Genomic DNA, 15,837 nt, shown 5'->3' with positions numbered 1-15,837 from the left:
GAATGCCTGAAGTCACCGTTCCCGGATCTGAACCCTTTTAAATAAAGCATTCAGTCATTAATCATTTAATTAATATAATTTATCATGATGGTTTTGATATGAATCAAAACCATAATGGCCCCAAAGTGCAAGAGCAGTGATACTGGCAATTCAGACAAGCCAAAGAGAAGCTGTTTATATTAATCAATTAATTAATATAATTTATCAGAAGTCTAGAATGTGTAATATGAATCTGTTTGTGAGAACAAGCACTACCTCCCAGCCTGTGGAATGTTTCATGAGTGAGCTATCCTGTGGGTCCCTGGTTTCTTCCATAGATTGGCTCATCATGATGATGAAGCGGAAGAAGATGAAGCTGCCGAGGCTGCTGACTGGTGTTAATAGCCATTCCTTATTAAGGGCTTGCCATGTTCCAGGAATGTTACCCATTGAATCTTCACCCCAACCATATGCATAGTGCTAATATTAACCCCATTTATAGTGGAGGAACCCAAGGCTTAGAGAGGTTATATTTTTCAAGGTCGCAGGCTGGCAAACGGCAGAGCCAGGATTCAGACTCAGGTGTGCTTGACTCCAAAGACCACTGACTTTGCTAGAGCGTGTCATGTAACTCCACAAGCTTGGATTCGTTTTTGAGCTGCTCATAGGCTGAATCTCACATCTTGATTCCAGAAACACAGCCAAGACAGGATCACTGACAAAGATCTTTCTATTTTCCTCTGCCTTGTCAGTATCACCTTTCAGGCATTTCTCGGACACCTCAAGATACAGAGCTGTTTGTAACCCTGCCAAAATGCTTATGACTTGGAGATACCCTGTTTTTAAAAAAAAATATTTTTCAATTACAGTTTGCATTCAATATTATTTTGTATTAGTTTCAAGTGTACACCATAGAGTTAGACAATTAACATAGGGAGATACCCTGTTTTTATCCCAACGATTTTTGGGTTATTAGATCCTGTGGGTGACTTTTAATGACTCAAATGGTCCTCTTAGAAAAATAATAAAACCTATTTATTTACCCCAGAACTCCATAGCTCTCAACAGTGGGGGAGGTCAATGGGGGGGGGGCATTTGTGATACTTTCAACAATAAGGATAAATTTTAAAAAAGAAAAGAAATATATGGTCACTTACTCTGCAGCAGAGGCCCACCAGGGGAACTGTCCATGGTGGTTCTTTATAGAACTAACAAGTCATATTAGGACCTCCCAGTGTTAGACATGGTGCTGAATTTCTAGTTCCCTCCCTCCCCTTCCCTTTCTCTCTTTTCCTCCCCCCTTTCACGTATTTATGAATTACAGAGATGTTACAGGATTACGGGAAAAGTATGTATATCTATCTAACTTGTCCCCTTACATTTCAGATTTCAAGATTCTAATTTTCTGTTGATTAGAAATAACAATATGTTTATCACATGCTAAAGCAATAAAAGAATATTCTTTGATGAGAAAGATCATAGCGTGTCTACCACACATCCAAAATATTTAATGTCTTTAGAGTTAATGTCTGGTGTTGTTAATCTTTAAGTTCCATGAATATAAAAATGCACAGAACATTATAGTTACAGGCCCACTGTGGTTGAATTTCTGAGTATATATACCACTTTTTTTTTCTTCTTAAAGAGAAGGAAGAAGGGAGAGAGAGAGAGAGAGCAGGAGAGAAACATCAGTGTGAGAGAGACACATCCATCAGTTGCCTCCCATATGTGCCCCAACGGGGGTCGAACCTGCAATCCGGGGATGTGCCCGGATCAGGTATTGAACCTGTGAGCTTTTGGTTGACAAACAACACTCCATCCAACTGGGCCACACCGACCAGGGCAATAAGCCACTTTCTAAGGAGCCAGAGAAACCACCTCCCTGTGGGTAGGCTCTATCACCGCTTCCCCATAATTTTGGTGCTCCTCTTTATGGTGTCTCTGTTTATGGGAAGATTATACATCTCTGCCCTGTTGAACTCAGAAGTGGCCATGTGACTTGCTTTGGCCAATATAATGTGGGCCACTTCTGAGCAGAAGCTGTAGGGGCCAGCATGTGTGGCTCACAGCGCCACAGCGCGACTTCTCCGTTAGCCTGCGCCCCACAGTGAGACGAGGGGGATCAGAGCAGCAGCTGAGCCTCGCTGGACAAGCAGAGTAAAGATGGAGCAAGTCTTTGTTGTAATCAGAGGTACCTGAGCCACTTGTTACCACAGTGTATATAACTCAGCTTATAGTGAGTGACACTCCTGTCCACTCGCATTTGCCACTGCAAACAAAGCAAAATTTCTAGTGGTGATAAACAGTAGACTTTGCATCTATATAATAGAACCCATGTGGATTACAAAATACTCAACCTTCTCTTCTCTCTGTTTGGCTAGAACTAAGCCCCCTTTTCCATGTGAGATATTCCTGATAGCTTTCAGACCAGTTCCCGGGCTCGCTGCGTTAGTACACAGGCTGCCGGAGCAAAATACCATACACCGGGTGGCTTGAGCAACACTTGCGGGTGCTTAACACGCCAAGGAGGGGCTGGTGTAGGTGGCTGTGAGAATTCCAGTCACTATGTGCAATATTTGCCTTTAAAAAACAACAAAGTTGTCTAAGTTCAGAATGAAAGTCTAATTGCACCTAGTACTAACCTAAAATTAAAGTAATTCCTTACTTTCTGTTCCATTGTGTTTACTTTGTTAGAATAAATGGAGGCTTTAGATCTTGTATTGTGTTTCCTTGGAAACAGATGCTGAGACAGAGAGTTGTATTCAGAAGGATGTTTTGGGGGAGTGGTATTGGGACATTTACTTGTAAGGATGCGAGGAAGTGATTGGTTAAAGTGAGAAGCTATGAAACAACGTGGTAGCAACTGAGGCTTCAGCTCATTCTTTGAGGAGCCCCGGAGGTCGGAAAGCCCTTCATAGTTGTCCCACGTGGAAGCGAAGAGGCCCGGCCTTTGTAACCCTGCATCAACCAGTCATGGCTGTGGACTGTCCCCTGGGGAGGGGCAGAGCCTCAGGCGAGGCAAAGCCCCCTGGCTGCAGACAGTGTTCAGCGAGGGGCACAGCTGAGTTGTCAGTGGCTGATATTAGCAGCTGGGGGAATGAGCGCATTGGCTCCAAAGAGAAGATCGGGTGGATCCATCACAACCCACCTTGTTCAGATTGACTTGCTTCTTATAGATAGTAAGTTTGCCCCACCGTGGAGCAGCTTTCACAGGATTCTCGTTTATCTTGTGTTTTGACAAGTGAAATCCCTTGGTCTCCTGAACCCATGTATTCTACCAACTGGGACATAGCTCCGTGCAGTGGTCATTGACCCCTGCACCCAGCCCTTTTGGTTTATCATCTCTGAACTGGCCCCTCGGGTGACTTTAAGAGACCATTCTGCGGCTCTCAGGCTGGCGACTTCTAGTGGCGTGCACTGTAATAGGACCAACGAATGCCACGGTCACATCTCGTCGCTCCACCTTCTTTCCTGGCGTCCGCGTCTCTCATTCTGAGGCAACGTTTGGTGGCCTTCCCTGTTGGCGGGTCAAACACTCTAAATCTGTGGTTTGTGATTCTGGGCCATGGCCCCAGAGAAAGGAAAGGCAAACTCTTGTCCAAAATATGCTTTGATCTCACTCAACATAAATTGCTGCCTTCTTTGGGGTAAAAAGAGTCAGTCTCCATGAGAAAGTGTCATATCCGGGTGCTGAGCTCCGTTGCTGGCATGTTGGACATCCAGCAGTGTTGGGTGTAACTCCACCCCTGCCACTGTGGCTGTCATATGTGAGCCCAATATGCCAGCATGAAATGGCTGGTGACAGCGGGCCAATCATTCTGTCTACTGGGTCTTTTAGTACCTCTCCCACTGTGCAGCATCTGATACATTGATATTTTTGCCCACTACTGCTAGTCCATATGTCTTTTCCTGAGGTCTTACTGACCCTGGTATTTCAATCTTTCTCTTTCCAGGTCCCTGATCAACCAGCCAAGCTATTGCCCTCCCTGTGAGCCCATGTATATTCCACCTCAGGCCATTTCCCTCCACACATGGGGTGACTTGGAGCCCACTGGGAGGAAGTAGGACCTGTTATTGTTTTTATTTGGAGACTAAGTATGATTTAAGGAGATGGTGGTGCCAAGTTGACAAGGGGTGGACTGTAATGGTCTTTTTGCCATGTTAGCTTGACTAGGCTAAACTTTTCAGTTATTTAATCAAACACTGACCTTGGCGTTGTTGTTTTAGATATGATTAAAATCCACGATCACTTGGCTTTACTAAGGGAGATAGTCTTTGGTAATCTGCATGGGTCTGATTCAGTTCAGTGGCAGAGCTTAGGTTTCCTGAAGATGTTCCACCTGCGTGCAGCTGCTCTAGACCATGTCCTGAGTCCCGCCCTGCCTTCCTGAGTGCCTGTCCTATTGATTTTGAACTTGTTAGCACAATTGTGTAAACCAATTCCTTTCAATAAATCTATGAACACGTGTCTCCTGCTGGTCTGGTTCTCTGGTTGAACCCTGCCTAAATGAAACTGCTTAACAATGATTATTTCTCAAGAGTAGGATTGATTTTAGGTGATGTGCTTTTTAACTTTCTCTCCCCCACCGGTGTTCAAGTGTTTTAAAAGAATATTTTAAAACAAAAACAATAGTTGAAAATCAGCATTTTAAAATAAAGTATTAGTTAAAAATCTACAATTTCACAAAGTTATCTAAAGCCTGACTCTATTTGCCCAATGCTCACAGAACTTTAGCAAGTGTTTGTAAAACTCAGAGCTTCTAAAACCACAACTTAGAAAGAACTCCTTTGGTCTTTTCTACAGAATTGGACAAAAAAAAAATAATCTAAACTATAATCTGTTGTTTCTTGGAAGTTTATTAAGCCCAGGGACCATATCTTACTTTTCCTTGTCTTCAGGGCTGAGTATAGTGTAGGCCCCTGTCAGTGTTTCTTAATTAATAAACGTGTCCTAACTTCCCTTAACTCTTTTTTAGTAAATTCCCAAAAGTATCCACTTCACCCTTTCAAACTAGGGCATTAAGCACAATAATTTAAAAGCATACTAAACATTAAATTGTTACACGCACATTTCCTTTATTTTATTAAAAATATATAGACAGTATTTGTTTTTATGAAGTTGAAATAGCTCTGCACTTACCATTTTTACTTTGCTCTCTTATTAATAATATTTCAAGCTCACATAACTTTGAGTCAACACAATTCATAAACTTGTCTTTTTAATGATTATAGAGCAGTCCATCATGTAAATACGCACAGTTTGCTCGTCCATATCTCTATTTTTAGACACTTGAGTTGTTTCCAGTTTCTTATTATAAATAATGTGACTATGAAGGTTTGTTTAGTCCAATCGTTTTAAAAATTATCTTTTTGGGGTCATTACCTTAGGTCAATATCCCTGAAGATGAATTGCTTGGAAAAAAGATGTGGACATCTTGTTACCCATGGCAGGCTGCTCTCCGGAAGGACTGACACCGTTTTCCAGCATTATCAACAGTACGTTTCCCTGACGCCAAATCCACAGGGGACTGTTAACCTTATTGCCTATTTTCTGGTAGTTTACTAGGTAGACAGTGGCATCAAAGTCACTTTGAGGGACAACTGATCGTAGTTATATTCCACTGTCCTGCCCTCATTGTTTCATGCTGGTACACACAGAAATGACTTTTTTTCTGTTTCTGAGACTAAGCTTTTATTTATTTCTGTCATATCATCAAGCGATCTCAATTTGGGATAGTATTTTTTGTGGCAAAATATACATAACACAAAATTTACCATTTGAACCATTTAGAAGCGTATACTTCGGTGGCATGAAGTACACTCCTGTTGTTGTGCAGCTGCTCCATGACCCCCTCCAGACTTTTCCATCTTCCCAAACGAAGCCTCCGCGCCCATTGAACTCCCCAAGCCCGCTCCCCACGGCCCCTGCAGTCGCCGTTCTGCTTCGCGTCTCTAAGTCTGATGACTCCGGGCCCCTGTGTAAGTGGGATCACATAGGATTTGTCCTCTGGCGGCCGGCTTATTGCACTTAGCCTGTTTCACGGTTCATCGGGGTTGCAGTTTGTATGATTATTTCCACCTTTTTAAAGGCTGAATAATACTCCACCGTCTGTATACCTCGCAGTTTGTTTACTCACCCTTCTGGCCAGGCACAGGGCCGCTTCCACTTTTTGGCGCCTGAACCATGCTGCTGCGACTGACTGTAAAAGCACTGATTTGAGGCCCTGCTTCTAATCTCCTGGGTATAAATCCAGAAGTGTTTCATTTCTGAGGAACTGCTGTTCTGTTTCTGGCACTGCCTCATTCTCTGAAAGGACTGCTTTGTGTGCTGTTATATAGATATACCACAACTTATTTAACCAGTCTTAAATTGATGGATGTTAAGAATGTTTCCAGGCTCTAGCTATAAAAATATTGTAATAAAATTCCTTGGGAATTTTTGTTTGTCTACATGGAGAGGTACATCTGTGAGTAACACAATTGTTATATCAGAAGGTACGTGAGTTTTTAAACTTTAAGTAATAGGAATGGGAGATGGAAGTGAGCCGGGCAGATAAATTCCAGTTCCTTTCTCCCTCCTGTAGACTCTTGTTTCCTGTAGACCTGTATTCTGCTTGGTGAGGAAACATTGCCTCACTTGGTTGTTAACTTAGAGCATAACTGCCTCTTGCCTCCTTCATTCACAGCGGCGTCTCCCAACTGGGGCTATAACTGAGTCTTCAGCGGGCCGCCCGCCGTTCTATTAAAGCAGCTGCCCCTGGGTGACGGGGCATTCTAATACGAACAGCAGCGCCAGCAGTAGGGATTGTGTAGCTTGATGGGACAAGAGAATCCTGGAAATACCACGGTCTTTAATCCTAAATTTGCATCTTTCTGTCAGATCACCAGTTTTCCTTCCATAACTTTTCACCAAGATGTGAAAAATATTGACCAAATCCCACTGTAACTGAACTCCAAATTACTTTATTAGAATTTCTTGAAACGAATGGGCTCCTAGATGGGTGAGATTTGCCATCATATAATTTTATTGCCCTGGAATTTTCAGGGATTCAACCTCTAATACCAGGTAAGCATGAATCAATAGCAGTCTTCTAAATCTTTTTGGATGTAAAAGTTCTTAACACCAGTCAAGAACGAAATGACACTTTCTTGATCAGGCCACGGCAGATGAGGGTTTGTGTAGGGGTGTTTTTTAAATGGAAATAATAAGATGTAATCTGTGAAGACATTGGTATTTGAGTCACAGGGTAAGAATCATTGATTCGCCTTTGATTTGGAAAAAAATCACTAGCAGGATGTCAGAGGCAGAATGCAACATAAATGTCAGAGTTGATAAGTGCACTTTGAATTTTAATAATCCTCTTTTTGGATGCAGTTCAGAATATTTTGAAGCTACTCCATTTATTTCGATTCACTCTTTAAACTTAGCACACTGTCCCAGGTCCCAGAAGGCAATTTTTTCTACCTAGATATTTAAGTATATTTTCTCCATTCCCTTTTCTTTAAACATGTCTTCCAACATAATCATAAACCTTAATTTATATTTGTATCACTTTATTAAACATTTGTTGTTGACTGCACAGGCCTAGGGGTAGGTAATAGGAATACGACCGTGAATGGTACAGGCAAGGTCCCTGCCCTTCAGAGAGCGTTTCTAGTGGCAGGGGGTGGTGGCAGCACAGACAATGAGAAAGCAAACAAATAAATGACCTGAGTACGTATTATGATAACTGCCAGGAAAGACAGAAGCTGGACGGTGCTAAGGGGCCCCGGACCTCTGTGTGCCTGTGGGCACGGGGCGGCGTGATGGTGCGAGGAAGCCTGTCGGAGGGGCTGGGCTGGGAGGGGAGCAGCGAGGGAGGGCTGCGGGGAGAGCACGCCCGGGCTTGGGGTAAGCAGTCCAAAGCCTGCCAGCCAGGGGACGGAAGCCAAGGCACCGGGGTGCCAGGAGGCAGAGACGCTAGAGGCGGGGCAGCAGGGATGAAGGCAAACAAGCTTGGCGCAACTGCGAGCGAGAGCTCAGCCGCCCGGGGTCCTTCTTGGAAGCCCCTTAGAGTTGCCAGGTGTTCTAGGAGAGGGTCCCAGGTTCATCTGAGCGTCCCCAACAGGACCGGCACAGGGGTTTGCACGTAGGAGGTGCTCAGTAATTGTTAATCTAACAAGGAACAGAGGCCCAGCTAATTCTGATTTTAACCAAACACCCTCTTTCGTCTGCACCCAGCAGGGGCGTCTGCCCTACAGAGTAACCCAGTAGCTTTTTATCTCCCCCGTGCTGTGGGTATTTGGTAACGGAACTCTCGCTGCCTTGGGGATTTAAGCGAGTGCTGAAGAGCCGGTGCTTGAGCTCGGAAGCTGAATTTTTTTTCGGTTGTTGACTGTCCTTTCTTTCCTGTTCTCATGGCCCGCAAGCTGAGTGGCAGCCTTATCTGTGGGGCTGGCTTTCAAAAGCCAGAAAAAAGACACAATGTCTCAAAATGCACAATGCAGTGTGACCCCGTGTGGCCCAATAAACCAGCTGCGGTGGCCAGAAATTCTGATTTGTAGCATTTACCCATTTCTGTTGTGTAAATACTTTCAGGGGATCACAGAATTCCTGACTATGTAACAATCATCTCTCAAGACTCCGGCACATCGCTGTGACCTCAAGGTCGGTGCGGGTCACCGCTGGCTGCCTGTTAGAAGGATGTCCCTAGTTAACTGCACTTCACCGTGGGCGCTGCCTGCCAAGAGGCCTGGAGAATGGGTTGAAGGCTGCGGGATGAACCGTGAAGCCGATAAAACGGTCAGCAGCTGGGGCCCATGAGGCAGGCAGAGGAGACCCCCTTCCCGCTCGCTCTCAGGGTCCCGGCAGCTCTGCGGAGACCGCGGGTCAGCGAACATGGTCCCCTGCGGCCTCCTCACCCACACTTGGGGGGCTGCAGGCAAGGCAGCCCCCTGAACATGCAGGGAGAGAAGCTGTTTCCTTCCTTCCCTCAGGCTGCTGCGTCCTTAGGCTGTACTCCGCCCTACGCCAGGGCTGCTGGACCCGGTGCGACGGGTGCGGGGGTCACAGCCCCGTTGGTGGGGGTCAGGGCAGGTGTTCGGTGAAAATATTGCTCCCTCTGATCACGGCCCTGTACTTAGCCTTCCCTTTGCCATGTTTGGCAATGTTCTAGGCGGACATCAGTAGGTAGTGAATCCTTGTGGTTTCCAGACGCATTAAAGATGCCAAAGGGACAGGGGGACCGCGCAAGGAGGGCCTCGGAGGCCCACGAGGGCTGGGGCTGCTGCTGCGGAGGTCAGAAGAAGGAAGGGGCCGGGGCCAGGTATTCCAAGCTACACACGCAAAACACTGGCGTCTGTTTTCCTGGGTGGGCGCAGCCCTGTGCACCGGGCACACGCCTGTTAGATGCCGGGCCAGGGCAAGTGCCCAGGTTGTGGGTTCGATCCCAGTTGGGGGCGTGCAGGAGGCAGCCGATCCATGTTTCTTCCTCATTGATGTTTTTCTCTCTCCCTCTCCTTCGTCTCTCTGTGAGATCAATAAAAACATAACAAACAGAAGCTCAGGAAGAGGATTCTGGAGTCAAGGCCTTGAGCTCTGACCCCTTTCGTCACCCCAAGCCCCCGGCACTGCCTGTCTCTCTGTTTTCTGTGGCTAATACCTCCTCTTGTCTTCTGCTGCCTCGCCTTCTGCTTGTAAGCATCCCTGGGATTGCACCGGCCCACCTGGGTCATCTAAAATAATCTCCTTATTTAAAGCCAGTGGATGAGCGATCTTAATTCGATCTGCAACTTTAATTCTTCTTTGCCCTGTCGGGTAACAGTCATAGGTCTTGGGCTTAGGATGGGACATCTCTGAGGGGCCATTTTTATGCATAATAACCTTATTCTGGATTCCCACCCAGCATCTCCAGGGCTGTGTGGCCTTGAACAAGTCATTAATCTTATGAAAAACCTCACTTGGTAATGGGATAATAGTAGTACTTCTCTCATGGGCTTTTGGTGAAGATTAAATGTGCTAAATTTGTGCCAGGTGCTTAAAACAGTGCCCAGCACAGAGCGAGCACCTAGGGGTGTCAGCTGCTTTTATTTTAGAACTTGAATATGCTCGCTCACCTTGGGTCTGGATTAGAGACCCCTCTCTGAACATTCACAGAGGCCTGCCTCTGGCCATGGCACAGCCCACATTGCAATGTCACCATCTGTTTATGTGTCTCTTTCCTCTATTAAACAGAGCTTCCTGAGCATGGGAACTAGGAAGCGTCCTCATGCCAGGCACAGAAGACACTCCCAAGAAGTAAACGCCTGGGTTGAGGTGTGTTACTATTAATAGTGAAAGATGAGTCTTTTCCTGAACATAAGAAAAGCAAAAAGGCCCTGCCCGGTGTGACTGAGTGGTTAGCACGTCGGCCTGTGGAGTGAAGGGTCCCGGGTTCGATTCTGGCCAAGGGCACGTACCTTGGTTGCGGGCTAGGCCCAGTCGCGGCGGGTGTGGGAGGCAACCAATAGATGTGTCTCTCTCACGTCAATGTTGTTTTTTTCTCTCTCTCTCTGAAAAGCAATGAAAAAAATATCCTTAGGTCGGGATTAAAGAAACACACAAAAAAACCCCAAAAGTTAATTGACAAAGTTTTCTCAATTGCATGATTTTCTCCCATAATATTTTCTTCAAACTTTGGGATGCCCTACCATTTGTCTTCTATAAAAACCTATCAGATTAAGCAAAATTATTATTGTTAAATGTATTAGTTGACAAAAACATTTAGAAAATAACTGATCATTGAGCTACCACTGTCAGAAGTCACTGGTCTATGTCTTCACATACGAACTTGGGAGATGAAGTAGTTCTGTGTGGGCAGCAGCGGAAAATTCATTTTAGTAAAAATCTCACCCTCCCCAGTGATGTTGTGATTTTCGTGGGGTATGTCTGTTTATCCTTAGCTAGTGGGCCTGAGCTATAACTAGATGAAGATATATTATTAGATGTACACGTAGGAGGGAAAAACATGATCTAGATGAAGGGCGTAAAGATATGATCACTGCTGATTGGAAACGAAAGAAGAGACATTTAAAAGAAATAAGACCCTTTTATAGAGCTTGTAAGGTAAAGAGGAAAAAAGAGATCTGAGGAGAAATTTAAAAGTCCTAATTAACAAGACAGGCTCAAATTATCTCAAAGGGAGTCCACAAATTCTGAGGCTCCGTAACCAAGAGAAAGACTCCTCTGTTGGGCAAAATCCAGAAAAGATTGGCTCTAGGTGGTGGTGAGGATCTAAGGCACAGGGGCTTCAGTTAGAATCCAGCAGGCAAACTGAATTCCTTCTTCAAGGATCTAGGAAATGCCGAGTGAGGAAAGCAAGTACATACCTCCGCTAGGCATTTACACTGTACCGCAACAAAGGCTTACGAGTGACTCTCCCTCCTTAGACATCAAGATTAGTGAGGGCACGTACTGAACTTTAATTTCTGTGTATAGAGGGCCTAAAACTGTGCCTGGCATATAGAAAACACTGAGTAAATATTTGTTGAATAAAAGAGCTTGTCTCACAGAATTTAAGAGCCATAAGGGAGCAAAGAGATCTTGCAGACTTGTGGCCTCCAAATCTGTCTGGACATTGGACTCACCTATGCAGTGTGTGGGATGCTTTTAAAGAACAGAGATTTTAAAATACATGGAGGATATACCCCTTGCTTCCTCGAAGGGAGACAACCCAAATACCCTCCTCATCAGACTGAATACTTTCCCTCTAAGACTGGGAACAAGGCAAGGAGGTCCGCTCATGCCATTTCCATTCAACATAGAACTGGAAGTTCTGTCAAGGGCAAAAAGACAAGAAAAAGAAATAAAAGGCCAAAAAAGAAATATAACTCTCCCTGTTCACCAATGCCATGATTGTCTTCAAAGAAAATCCAAAGAAATCTACAAAAAAATTTCCTAGAACTAAGTGAGTTTATCAAGGCTACAGGATACAAGATCAATACCCAAAAGTCAATTATATTTCCATGTGCAAGTTGTAAGCAATTAGAGATTGAAATGTACATGTTTACTAGAATGTTTACTAGAACAAGAAAAGAAATACATAGTTATAAAACTAATAAAAATTTGTAGGATCTTTATGTTCAAAACTATGAAACACTGATGAAGAAATAAAAAAAGACTTAAATAGCGATATTTATGGATTATAAATATTTCATGGATTATAAAACTGAACATTGTTAAGCTGCTAACTATCCTCAAATCGGTCTATATGATTCAGTGTAATCACAATCATAATATTAACAGAAATGTTATGGATATTGACAAAATATTCTAAAATATATGTGTAAAGGCAAAGGAACTAGAATAGCCAAGACAATTTGGGAGGGGAGAGGAAAGAACAGTTAGAGAATGTGTGCCACATCCAAATTTAAACTTTGCTTTGTTAAGGACCATGGTAAGAGAATAAAAAGATATGGCACATATTGGAGGAAAAGTAGTTGCAAGTGGCATGAGTGACAAAGGATTTGTATTTAGCATACACAAAAGACACTTAAACTCATTAATAAGCAAGCAAATGAACCAATTAATAAATCGAAGACATTTTGAGATGGCATTTCGATGGAATTAAATAGGTGGCAACTAAGCACACAAAAAGATGCTCAGCATCATTACTTATTAGGGAAATGCAAATTAAAACCATTACCCACTATTTAATGGGACTAAAAGCAAAACAACAAAACCCCAGCAATATCAAGTCCTGAAATGGATGCAGAACAACTGGAATGTTCATATGTTGCTGTCGGGAATGCAATTTCAAAGCAGTTTGGCAGTTTCTATTTATTATTATTATTTTGAGGTATAATTGACACATAAAATTATATTAGTTTCAGGTGTACAACATAATGGCAGTTCTCATATAAGTAAACACACACTTACCGTGGGATCCAGCGATCCCAGTCCTATATGTTTACCCAAGTGAAATGATAACTCTATTCACACAAAATCCTGTAGGCCAATATTTACAGTAGCTCTATTCATAATTGCCTCCAAACGGAAATAACCTAAATTTCCTTCAACTGGTGAACGGATAAACACCCTGTGGCACATTCATACAATGAAAAGTGATAAACCAATGGCGTGCTCAACAACACAGACGAATTGTACTTGCATTATTCTAAGTGAAAGATGCCAGACTTGAAAGGCCACGTACTGTATGAATCCATTGACATGACATTCTTGAAAAGACAAAACTACGGAGGCAAAGAGCACATCCGTGGTTGCCAGGGTTAGGGTTAAAGGGAGGGTTTCACTACAAGGGGCAGCAACATTGTTGAGATGATGGCACTGTTTCAGATCTTGATGGTGGCGATGGCTACACAAATATGCATTTATCAAAATGCAGAGCTGTCCCTTTAAAAAGTAAATTTTATTGTATACGAATTTATAAAGAGCCTTTTATGACGTTGTGCGCTTAGAATAAATTCCAAATTAAAATAGATGTTATGTTCTTTATCCTGACTTGCAAAGCAACTCGTGGTCTGCCCTGCCATTCTCTGGCCAGAGAGAGAGGAAGGGAGACGGAAAGAGGGATAGAAACATCCATGATGAGAGAGTCATTGATCGGCTCTATGACCAATATTTTAAAATGAGAAGAGTTCACATTAAATGTGGATTCCTGGCTTCTCTGAAAAAGAAAAACCAAAACCAAAACCAAATGAAAACATAAGAAACACCCAACTTGCTGGCCACACTGGACCCGCATTTCCTGTGTAGAAAAAGGAGCCCGCCCTCTTTCGGGCATGATGCCCTCCCCAGCTTGCCCTGCACACCGGGCCCAAGTCACTTCTTTATTAAGGCCTCTTAATCCCTTAGGTCCATTTGAGTTGGCAACACCTGCTCAGACCTTTCCCAGCCTCAAAACTCCCTCCTGTATCCCATTGCCTTAGGCTCTGTTTGGTGATGGACTAAACCCAGGTTTACGACTCTGGCTGTACATCATAATTTCCTGGGGCCTAAGGAAAATATCCCCAGAAAAGGCTGCACCCCTGGTTAGTTAAATCAGAATCTCTGGGGGCGAGGCCCAGGCCTAGCATTAAAAAACAAAACAAAGCGGGTTCTCCAAGTGATTCCAGTGTGCATGGATGGGATCCATACAAGAAAAGTTTCAGTATCCAATAGTGGTGTGCTGGCCTCTCGGGCAACTGTGTTTTTCAAATATGGCCTGAGGGGGTAAGTGATGTGGAAATTAAAGGCAGAAGGAGAGGATGGCTTGGGTCAGGTGAACCTTTTACTTGATTTTCAAATCAGAGTTGGCAGCTGTAACTGTCATTTCTATTTCTAGCCATATTAAAAGATTTTATAATCCTTACAACAAACATGGACAGGTCCTGGTGACTTTACCGCTTTACATGGTGCCTTTTTGTTACATTTATCCAGCAAAAATCTTTTTATTGATTTTTATAGAGAGAGGAAGGGAGAGAGAGGGAGAGAGAAAAACATCCATTGGCTGACGGGCAAATTTTTAAGTCAGTGAATCTAAGTTGCTGTTGACACCTGCTGCGGGTTCTAGAAATGTCGCTGGGTTTGACAAACACAAGAAGTTACAGTGGCTTTTTGACGGGTCATGAGTGGCCAACACGGCAAGACGACAACATGTGCTGGCAGCCACTCACCCATGTTGGCTGAATGAGTTGACAAGACATTTGCGTCACACCATCTCCAGGACAGAGGGAAGATCGGTGACATTTTGGAGTGGAAACCGGCCCCCCCAGATGCCCTCCTCCCAAGTTTCTGTTAAGCGCCCCCTGCACGCTCACCGGGGCTTTGGGGGGAGCCCACGGGTTAGGCCGGAGCGGGCCCCTCCCACGTGTGCGCCCCTCCAAGGCCCCCAAACTTCCCCGCACCCAGCGGGGGCTGCAGCCCCGGGGTGAACCTGCCCTCCGCGCGACCCCAACAGGCCAACAGGTGGCAACCCCTGGAAAGTGCCGGTGCGCCCGCCCAGGAACCCGGGTGGCGGGCTGGGACGGGGTAGGCGGGGCCCCGCTGCCCCCGCAGAGCGCGCACCGCAGCCCGGCTGCCCCGCGGCGGGAGGGGGCGCGGCGGGGAGGGGGCGCGGCGGGCGCGGCGCTGTCCAGGGGAGGCGGGCGGGGGAAGGCGCCGCCACCGCCTCTGCGCCGCCTCGCCCGCGGCCACACACGCCGGAGCCGCCGAGGCGGTGAGTCGCAGCGCGGGTCCTCCGCTTCCCCGAGCCAGAGCGGGGTCGGGGCCGGGGCCGGGGCCGGGGGTGCGGGGTGCGGAGGGGCGGGGGGCGGCGCCGGGAGCGGCTGCGGCTGCGGGGGGCCGGCGCGCTTGGGGCGCAGGGTGGGCGCGGAGAGCGCGCCGTCCCGAGGACGCGCCCCCACAGCCCTGCCCGGATTCAGTCCGCCCTTCCACGCCTCCGAGGGAGAAGCGAACAAAAGCAAAGACCCTGGAGGCGGAGGGCGGAAAGGGAGAGAGCAACTTCGCGGAGGGACGCGCGAGGCGCGGGGCGGGCGCGCGGGCGGGGGCGCGCCGGGTCGGAAGGGGGCGTCCGCGCGCCGGGCGGCCGGGGCTCGCGCGGAGCATCCCTCCCGGGCGGGGTGCGGGCCTGCGGAGCGGGCCCCGAGAGGCCGCGGGGGGCGTGCGCGAGGGGCGGAGGTGGGGAGGGGGCTTGGGAGCCCGAGGGGGACGCGCTCTGGGTTTCGGACTCGGCACCCGAAAGATCGGCGTCCCTTGCCCGCGGGGACTCGGGAAGGGGCGTGCTGGGGAGAAGCGCCTGAGTATTTTTCAGTGCATACCGATGTATTTTTAGCTTCAGAGAAGCAGGATGTGCAGAGTGGGTTGTAGCGCCCGGGCGGGGCGGGAGGTCTCGCTGTCCGCAG

General features: G+C 46.2%; 1 protein-coding gene across 2 annotated transcripts in view; it reads left to right on the top strand.

Annotated features, from left to right (window-relative positions):
* Positions 1-15,073: 15,073 nt before the first annotated feature.
* Positions 15,074-15,837, top strand: part of NCALD (neurocalcin delta) — a 204,036-nt gene continuing 203,272 nt past the window's right edge. Inside the window, exon 1 of one of the 2 annotated variants that reach the window (XM_081116999.1) lies at positions 15,074-15,152. The gene's annotated coding sequence lies outside the window, so the exon portion shown is untranslated. The remainder of the gene's footprint in view (positions 15,153-15,837) is intronic. The other variant, XM_081117001.1, reaches the window with a different exon arrangement.

The sequence above is a fragment of the Miniopterus schreibersii genome (assembly GCF_964146895.1).
Source record: "Miniopterus schreibersii genome assembly, chromosome: 17".
Lineage (NCBI taxonomy): Eukaryota > Metazoa > Chordata > Mammalia > Chiroptera > Miniopteridae > Miniopterus > Miniopterus schreibersii.
This window is presented reverse-complemented; position numbering and strand designations above follow the sequence as displayed.